Genomic DNA, 9,101 nt, shown 5'->3' with positions numbered 1-9,101 from the left:
TAGATCCCCTGTCTGATATGGTTAATGTGGAAGATGACCAACTCGAGCTTATTTTTGGTCCAGCATTAGAAGGCCAATCTGAGGATAGTGATGTGGCCCCATTTTACATCAGCCTTAGATTGCATGATTATGTCTTGCACAACACCATGTTTGATTCAGGAGCATCTCACAACCTGTTGCCAAAGGCAATTATGGAAAATTTGGGTTTGGACATCACTCACAAGTATCATGATCTTTATTCTTTTGATTCTGGTCAGGTCAGATGTATTGGTCTCATTAAGGATTTCCTTGTGATTATAGATCAGATTCCAGCAAAGAATGTTCTCATGGATGTAATTGTGGCCGGCATTCCCCCTAGATTTGGCATGCTTTTATCTAGGTCGTGGGGTGTAAAACTCAAAGGGACATTGTAGTTAGATTTCTCCTATGCCACTATTCCCGTGTTTGGTCAGTTGAGAAAATTATATAGAGAGAAAAAGATGAAGTATATGATCATGAGCAAGAATAAACCTTTGAGTGATTTGATTAATTATGTACATATAGATTTAGAATCTTTTGTTCTTTATTCTGACAGTGGTTTTAATGATGTAAATAGTCAACTAGTTGAAGTCGAAGATATTTTAGAGATAACGGAAAATTTCAGAGTAGTACTTGATCAAGAGAGACAATGGCTTGAACATACCATTGAATAGTCTACATTCCGCCGGCAGCAAAAAATTGATGGACAGCAGCCAAAGGTAGAAGAGCAGGCAGAGTTCCATCACTTGGAGGAAGAAGCTAATTTGTGGAGTATGGATTTTGATCGAGCAGTAGGTAAGGATGGTGTAGGAGTTGGTATTTGGATACATAGCCTTGTTTTACTACCAAATAAAGTCTTGAGTAATGTAAGAGTTTGTTCATATAAATTAGCTTTTCATTGTTCCAATAGCGAAGCCGAATATGAGGCACTGATTGCAGGCTTGAAAATCCTCAAGAAGTTGAATGCAAAGAGAATTTCAATTTATGGCGACTCCAAATTAGTAATCAAACAAGTCAAGGGTGAATACCAAGCCAAACATCCTCGAATGCGGGCTTACCATAATGCGGTTCTAGATATTTTGAGGTTGTTTCCAAATCACACTTTGACATGTGTCCCTCGTACACAAAATGTTATTGCAGATTCCCTTGCTACATCTGCAAGTAATTTAAAGTTCCCAATGAATTCAAACAATAAGTTTGAAATTCATGTGAAGCATCACCCATCTATCCCCGATAACCTAAGATATTGGTAGGTGTTTCAGGATGACAAAGAGATTGAATATTTTCTGCAAAATGAAGGCAAATATAAAGACACTTCTATAGATGGTAAGTAAGATGATGGTGAACCAGAAATAGAGGTAAATCAAATGGAAGTCTTACAGTTGAGGGACAATGTAATCCCTAAAGTCCTTATACCTTTAAAGAAATTATTTGATCAAGATGATGTATCTCGGAAACCAAGCTCAGTGCCGACCGAGAAGGGTGTTGAAGATCTGAATATCAGAGCAGTAGAAAACCCAAAGATGGTGAAGTTGTCAAAGGCATTACCTCCTCAGGTAAAAGCTAAGTAAATTAGTTTATTGTCTTCATTTTCTGATATATTTGCATGGGACTATACACATTTGAAGGAGTATGACAAAAGAATAATTCAGCACATCATTCCAATTAATCCAAATCAGAAGCCATTTCGCCAAAAGTTGAGAAGGATAAATCCAAAGTTGCTGCCATCAATAGAAAAAGAGGTGAATCGATTGTACAAGGTTGGTATAATCATTCTAATCAGATTTTCAGATTGGATCTTCAATTTTGTACCCGTGTGAAGAAGACACGTGAGATTAGATTGTGCATAGATTTCAGAAATTTGAATAAGGTATCATTGAAAGATAATTACCCATTGCCAAAAATGGACCACATACTCCAAAGAGTAGTTGGGGCATCTCATATATCGCTGCTTGATGGGTATTCCAGCTATAATCAAATTTTGGTTCATGAAGATGACAGGGACAAGATAGCATTCACCACTCCGTGGGGGACATTCCATTATGCCAAGCTGCCATTCGGTTTAAAGAATGCTGGAGCAACATTCCAGCGGAGCATGGATATCGCCTTCGCAAATGAAAAAGATGTGTTTTTAGTAGTGTGTCTTGATGATTCGACCGTCTTTTCAAATTCAAATGAGGAGCATCTTTACCATCTGAAAGTTTTTTTCAGTGTTGCAGAAAATATGGAATATCAACTCAATCCCAAAAAGAGCTTGTTTTCCATGGACGAGGGGAAGCTTCTCGGTCACCTAATATGAAAAGAAGGAATCTGCATCGATCCTGCTAGAGTGGAAGCTATTCAGAAAATTTATTTTCCTCGTAGTAAGAAAGAGATCCAAACATTTAATGGTAAGATGAACTTCTTACGTCATTTTATGCCTAATCTAGCTGAACACTTAAGGGAAATTACAAATATGTTGAAGAAGGATAGTGTAGTCAAGTGGACCAAAGAAGCCATGAAGACTTTTAAACTGATAAAGCTGGCTCTTTCTTCAGCTCCGATTTTAATCAGTCTAGATTATTCACAGGATTTCATATTATTTTCATTTGCTTCTTAACATACTATGGCAGCAGTTATAATGCAGAAAAGAGATCAGCTTGAAAAGCCAATTGCCTTTTTCAAGAGGATAATAAGAGATGCGGCTTTAAAATATAACATTATTGAGAAGCAAGCTCTTGCCTTGGTGAAAGCTTTGAAAGATTTCCAGGTATATATTTTGCACTCTCATATTCTTGCTTTTGTCCCTAACGCAGCCGTCAAAGATGTTTTGGTACAAGAATATCTGAAATGGAGGAAGGGCAAATGGATCACAGCATTGCTAGAATATGACTAGGAGATAAAGCCCACAATGCTAATCAAGGGGCAGGGTCTAGCAAAGTTGATGGCGGAGTCTAATTTACATGCATTGGACATAAATCTGATTGCAGCCATGTCTGAAGAAGATGAAGATAGTTCGTTGATTTAGGTATCTAAAATTTTTCTCCATTCTCCTTCGTATTTAGATATTGTATATGTGCTCTAGCACCTTTCACCGCCACCGGGGATGGCTAAAAATAAAGGTAGAACCCTGAAACTGAAGGCTACTAGATTTTTTATTTTGAAAAATGCACTTTATTGGAAAGATCCCGAAGGCATTTTGCTTAATTGTTTGGTCGAAGAGGAAGCAAAATAGGTCATGAATGATTTTCATAAGGGAGACTATGGAGGTCACTTATTTTGGAAGACGACGGCTAACAAAATTTTGAGAGTAGGGTACCATTGGCCTAACCTCTTTGCTGATGTTTATAAAACTATCACAAGCTGCCATGAATGCTAAATTTTTCAGGGAAGGAGAAAGTTGTAGCCTCTACCTCTCAAGCTAGTTAAAGTTAGTGCTCCATTTTAGCAATGGAGCCTAGATTTTATTGGAGAGATTCATCCCACATCTTCAGCTCAGCACAAGTAGATCTCAACAGCGACAGATTATTTCACAAAATGATTGAGGCAATCCCTACTCAGCAAGCTACAAACTTGGTAATAATTCAGTTTCTTGAAAATAATAGTTTGTCACGTTTTGGCTGTCCTAACAAGCTGATTATAGATAACACAACAGCTTTCAAGTCCAAAAAGATGATTGACTTTTCTAGCAAATACAAAATTACCTTGTGACATTCTACTGCATATTATCAACAAGCTAACGGATTGGCTGAATCTTCAAACAAATCATTGGTCAAGATCATTAAAAATCTTCTGGAAACCAATAAGAAAAGCTGGCATAAAAAATTGGTTAATGCACTATGGGCAAATAGAGTAAGTCAAAAGAAGTCAATAGGCATGTCTCCGTTTGAGAATGTATATAGTATTGATACGGTGTTCCCGACATCTCTCACAGTCCCAGTTGTTAAACTTCTGCAAGAAGCTGGTAGCGAGGAAGATCATTTTGAGCGGAGAATAAGCCAAATGATCCATTTACAGTAGACAAGAGAGGAAGTTTTTTAGAATACCTTTAGGCTGCAAGAGAGAATTAAGAAGATTTATGATTGAAAGGCAGAGGCATATAAATTTCAGAAGACATAGTGCTAAAGTGGGATGCCAGAAACGAGGATAAAGGCAAGCATGGAAAGTTCGAGAAACTGTGTAAGGGACCATATAGAATTGCTACATATTGAGGTCAAAATGATTTTCTACTCAAAGAAATGAATGGGGAAGATTGTCCAAGAGGGCTGGTCAGTGGTCGGCTTCTGAAACAATATTATCTTTGAGAAGTTTTTTGTTGTCACATTTTGTCATTGTACATACCATTTTATTTCTTTCATTGCAAAGTTTGTAATTTCATCATTCATTCAGTTTGGGGCCTGAATTGAAGGATATAAAGCTGAATGTTTGGCTTCGGTCTTTGGTTATTTAGTGTTCGTTGTTCGAGTCATTATTGAGTCACTTTTGAGTCAAGATATTTGTTTTAGTGTTCTAATGTTATTGACTCCATATTGCCCAATGCATGAAGGCACTTATCTGATTTTCCAAAGATCTATGGTTCTTGGCACCTCCCAGGAGCTACCATCCCCATTGCAGCCAATGTTAGTGTTGGTATCTTCATCCCTCCATCAGTGATCAAATTTCTCTTTTTGCATGCATATTAGGTGTCCCATCTAATCAGTTGCATTCCATTAGGTCATGGATCAACTGATGGTAGTGGTTCATTATCAATTTCCCTCATGGCATTTACCTGCTAGCATGTTTTCACATGTTTAGGTCATTTACTATCATTTTGTTTCATTTCATTTACCAAAATCAGTTTTAGGGTTTTTAGTCTCACTAGGTCTAGGGTTTGCCACCATGGTCATCCAAAACTCAATAAAAGGTCAGCAGGTACATGAGGAGGTTTTATAAGTTCATAAGATCATAAATTCACTGATGATATGACCCAATAAATGGTTTTTACCTCAAAACTCTATTTGGAGGTGAAAACAGAGTTTTCTTATTTCTATGTACAAATTTTATTTAATTTAAAGTGTTTTCTATATGTAATAAGTTCCAGCTACTGCCCTTGGTCACCTTGCCAACTCCATCCACTACAAGAAACAAAAGCATCAATGCATTAGTTCATCAAGTGATCAAGAAAAGTCAATTCAAATGAAAAACAGAGTTTATGAGCAAAAGTGACTTTGACATTATAAAAGTGGGTTTGAAATAAGGAAAAATTAAAAGGCATCCATATATAAAGTGAAAACATACTAGTCATCTATTTCATTGTGCAAGACATCCATGAAGAGCTAAAATCACGATTTGGAGGCAAATTGGACAAAAGAAGGTGAAAACCCTGTTTTTCTAGAAAATCTTCCTAGCACTGCGCATTGGGCCTAGTGTGCTATGCATCAGTCAAGAAGCTGCCAAAACATTCCAAATCACCCAAAAACCCTAAAAAAAGCTGCATTTCTCTCCTACAAGTAAGTTATCATTGTTCTTGAGCTGAATTTGATCTCCTACATGTTTTCTTCATAAGTTTTTCATCTTGAAACTCAAACCCTAGCTTGTCTTCATCAATTTCCATTTCATTGTAAAGCTTTCACTTCGTAACAAGAACCCATATCATTTTCCCCTTTTCTATATTTTATTGCCCTAAATTAATCCATTAATTTCATTTTCCATATTCCACTCCTCTAATGAAACTCACTCCCTTCATCAAACCCTAAGTTCCCCTCAAAACCCTAATTTCCCAAAACCTCTCCCTTCATTCCCCAACTCCATTTCACATTGGTAAAATCTCTTCATACTCATCTCTCTTGTCCTCCCCCATTATCATTTTCCACCATATCATCATCACATCACTTCCCTAAGACAAGCACCATGACAAGAAGCAATGAATCAAGTTATGAAGAGGAAACACTTAGTGACAGCTCAAGGGAAATAAATGTATAGCCTAGGAGACCTCACAAGGGTGGAAAAATTATTAGAGAGGAACCTATTAGCATGACTGAACTCCTTGCTTGCCCTCTTGCTACCACATGTTTCAGATACTAGTCTTGTTTTGAGTTTTGTGAGATGGTTGAGAGAGTTAAATACCATCATGAGTTAGCAAGGCAATTTAAAATAAACATGGAGAATAATGTGGTCCAACTTGCTGGGATCAATTTCACTCTGTCACCAACTATTATTGCAGAAGCCACTAGAATGCCAGATGTAGGGGAAAAGTGGAACAAAAGCTAGAATATCAGCAAGAAACATTATGATCCATATATTAAGGCAAAATATCATGGTAAACTGAGCAGGGTGTTTCCTTTCAAGTTCTTGGAGGGCCGATATGTTCCACTTATGAAACTTATCATCAAATACTTCACATGTGAGGGTAGGTTCTCCAGACTCTATGCCTACCATATCAAATTACTTATGCACTTCACTAGGGTAAAAATGATGAGTATTCCATATTTCATATGCAAAAACATAGAGAGGATGACTGTGATTACAAAAGGAAAATCATACCCACAGCAGCTCAATAGTATTTATCACTTTGTTGTCATCAAAATTATTGTTTTGCATTAGCTCACTCAGTTGGTAGTGTTATGGGAAACTTTCATTGCCCATGAAATCTTCAAGGGGCCTCAAATTTTTGTAGATCCTCAAGAGGAAGGTGAACCTTCCGGGCAACAAAAGGAGCCTGAAAGCAAAACTAATGAGGCTCATATTCCTGTGTTTGTAACTTATGAGAAAGGCACTAGGAGGCTTTTTGCATCTGCCAAACGAGTACTATCTCCACCAGGGGTGGAAGGGGTCTCGTTTTCTTCACCAGATCACAGGCAAATGCTATATTCACTTGGGGTGAAAGGGGATTTGCCTTCTTCTTCAGCTGAATAGGTATAGGATAAAGACAAAGGAAAGAAACAAGTGCATGATGAAGGCCCTACTAAATGGCAAGACAGAGATTTTGTTTTGGTTGAGGAAGATGACGCTGATTTGGGTTCTTAAAGCTCAAGACTCAAGGATGTGATCATCAAAGAGAAGGAGGCTAAAATCCAAGCCTTATCAAATGGATCATTAACTTTCTTGAGCAAGAGAACAAGCAAATGGAGGACAAACAAGCAATAATGGAGCTGTAAACAATTAGAGAAAACCCCCAAGTGGCAAAAAGAAGGAAAATCAAGATGACATCACTTGAGCAAGAAATTGAGGCTGACTGAGAATCATGGTTGGAAAGAGTGAATATCCACCTTGAGAAACTTATTGATAAGGCTAAAAAAGAGAAGAAAATGTTGCGCCACATGGCTTATCATTACTTAGCTCAAAATAGAATTTGCAAGACAAGGATAAATGGCCTAAAAGCTAAGTTAAAGAGAGCCTTTAGAGCCAAAAAGGAACAAGACAAACTTAAAATTTTGGCTGAAGCTTCCTTGGCTCCACAAAGCAATTAGTAAGCTTGCCTCTTGCCATATTTGAAGCAATTTTGAGAAAAATTTGTCATTTCACAAATTTTAAATGCAAAACACAGGAATTTTCAGCTGATGCGTAGCGCCACTGGTGTTGCGCATTGTGTTGGCTAAGAATTTTGCAAAATGGCTTGCATTTTTGGATTCCTCGTGGAAAAATAATGAAACCGAGAAAGTTTCATAAGTTTTGGAGGAGATTTGGGTCACCAAAAGGGCAAAAAACACCTAAACAAATGCCCTCTTTGCCACTTTTTGGACCCACAGGAACCAGTCTTGGGAGAAATGACTTTTTAAGGGGCAAATGGACTCCAAATCCATTAATATTCTAGTTGTCCTAGAAAGTATACATGTAGAGATTTCCAACAAGCTATTTTGGGGCTGATTTGGTGAAGTGGAAGGCCTCCAAACTCAGCTTTGAAGTGGCACTACGCATCAGGAAATTTTTTTCCAATTTTGCCTAAAAACTCAGGATTTCGCCTAGTTTGTTGTTATTTTGACTTTTTCTTCTCTCTTTTGTAAATTGATGATGTAATATGATGTAATATGATGTTCTATGATGTAAAAATTATGAAAAATGACTTGAGGGGATAGATACATCAGTTAGAGTTGGTTTGAGGATGAATGAATGAGTTTCCATAGTTTTAGAGGCAAGCTATTCCACTGCCTATTTTCCATATCTTAGTTTAGATGTTGTTGAAACAGCTCCTTGACTCATGGATTCGACCCGTGATGGCTAGCATAGGTGGTTTTATGCCTATATCTTGTACTTTCTTAGTCATTTGTCAAGGTTGGACTCTTGTGGATGCATTGAGCTACTTTGTAAATCACTTTTGCAGTTTGGCAAGAAAGGAAGCACGGTTTTGCAACATTTTGTGGGATTCTTGTTGTAATGTGAATTAGCATTGTTTTCTCCTCTATTATTTATTTTATCTTATGTGTATATGTGCCATCATCTATCTTTTCCTGCATAACTAAATGAGTCAAGATTAAAGGGTGGAAACCATTAATGTTCAATGCTCTGCCTTGGGGTTTTATTTAGTTTTAAATGTTTTTTATTGTTTGAAGAGGACTCATGCAACTTGCATGCCCTCTCCAACTCCTAAATAGTATTTATACTCACCATCACATTCATTTCAAAGTGCTAAAACACTTTCCTATCTCACCCCACAGAAACCTCTGCAAATCTGAGCTGATTTCCCAGACCCAAAGTTGCCTTCCTCATCTGATCCAGCAACCATCCATTAAAATCTAACAAAATCCTCTGAGCAAACATACCTAGCCTAAAATTAGTAGTCATATCACTCATCTCAAACCTTATTTTCCATATTCTTTTTGAGATTGACAAGGAGAGAGCCCTCTCCCAACCTAGTAGGGCTAGCTACTAGCTTAAGCATGGTTTGATGTAACCGTAGACCTACCTTTCTTCAACTTGAGGTAGATTTAGGCTATAACACATGTGGAACTAAAATGTGTCCGAACGTATTGACAAAATTTCTTCTGTATAATAATATTTTTTAGAAGGTATGGTTTTATTAAATACATTTATGACTAATGTTGGTTATTGGATTTTGAAGGGATAGCTTAATGGCAACATAAGAACATGTGAAGGTAAAATGTTGCATTGTGAATTGCAACCATAAA

The sequence above is a fragment of the Pinus tabuliformis genome, chromosome 1_1 (assembly GCF_031772625.1).
Source record: "Pinus tabuliformis cultivar Carrire ecotype Pingquan chromosome 1_1, CPIR1, whole genome shotgun sequence".
Taxonomy (NCBI): domain Eukaryota; kingdom Viridiplantae; phylum Streptophyta; class Pinopsida; order Pinales; family Pinaceae; genus Pinus; species Pinus tabuliformis.
Note: the sequence above shows the minus strand (reverse complement) of the source record.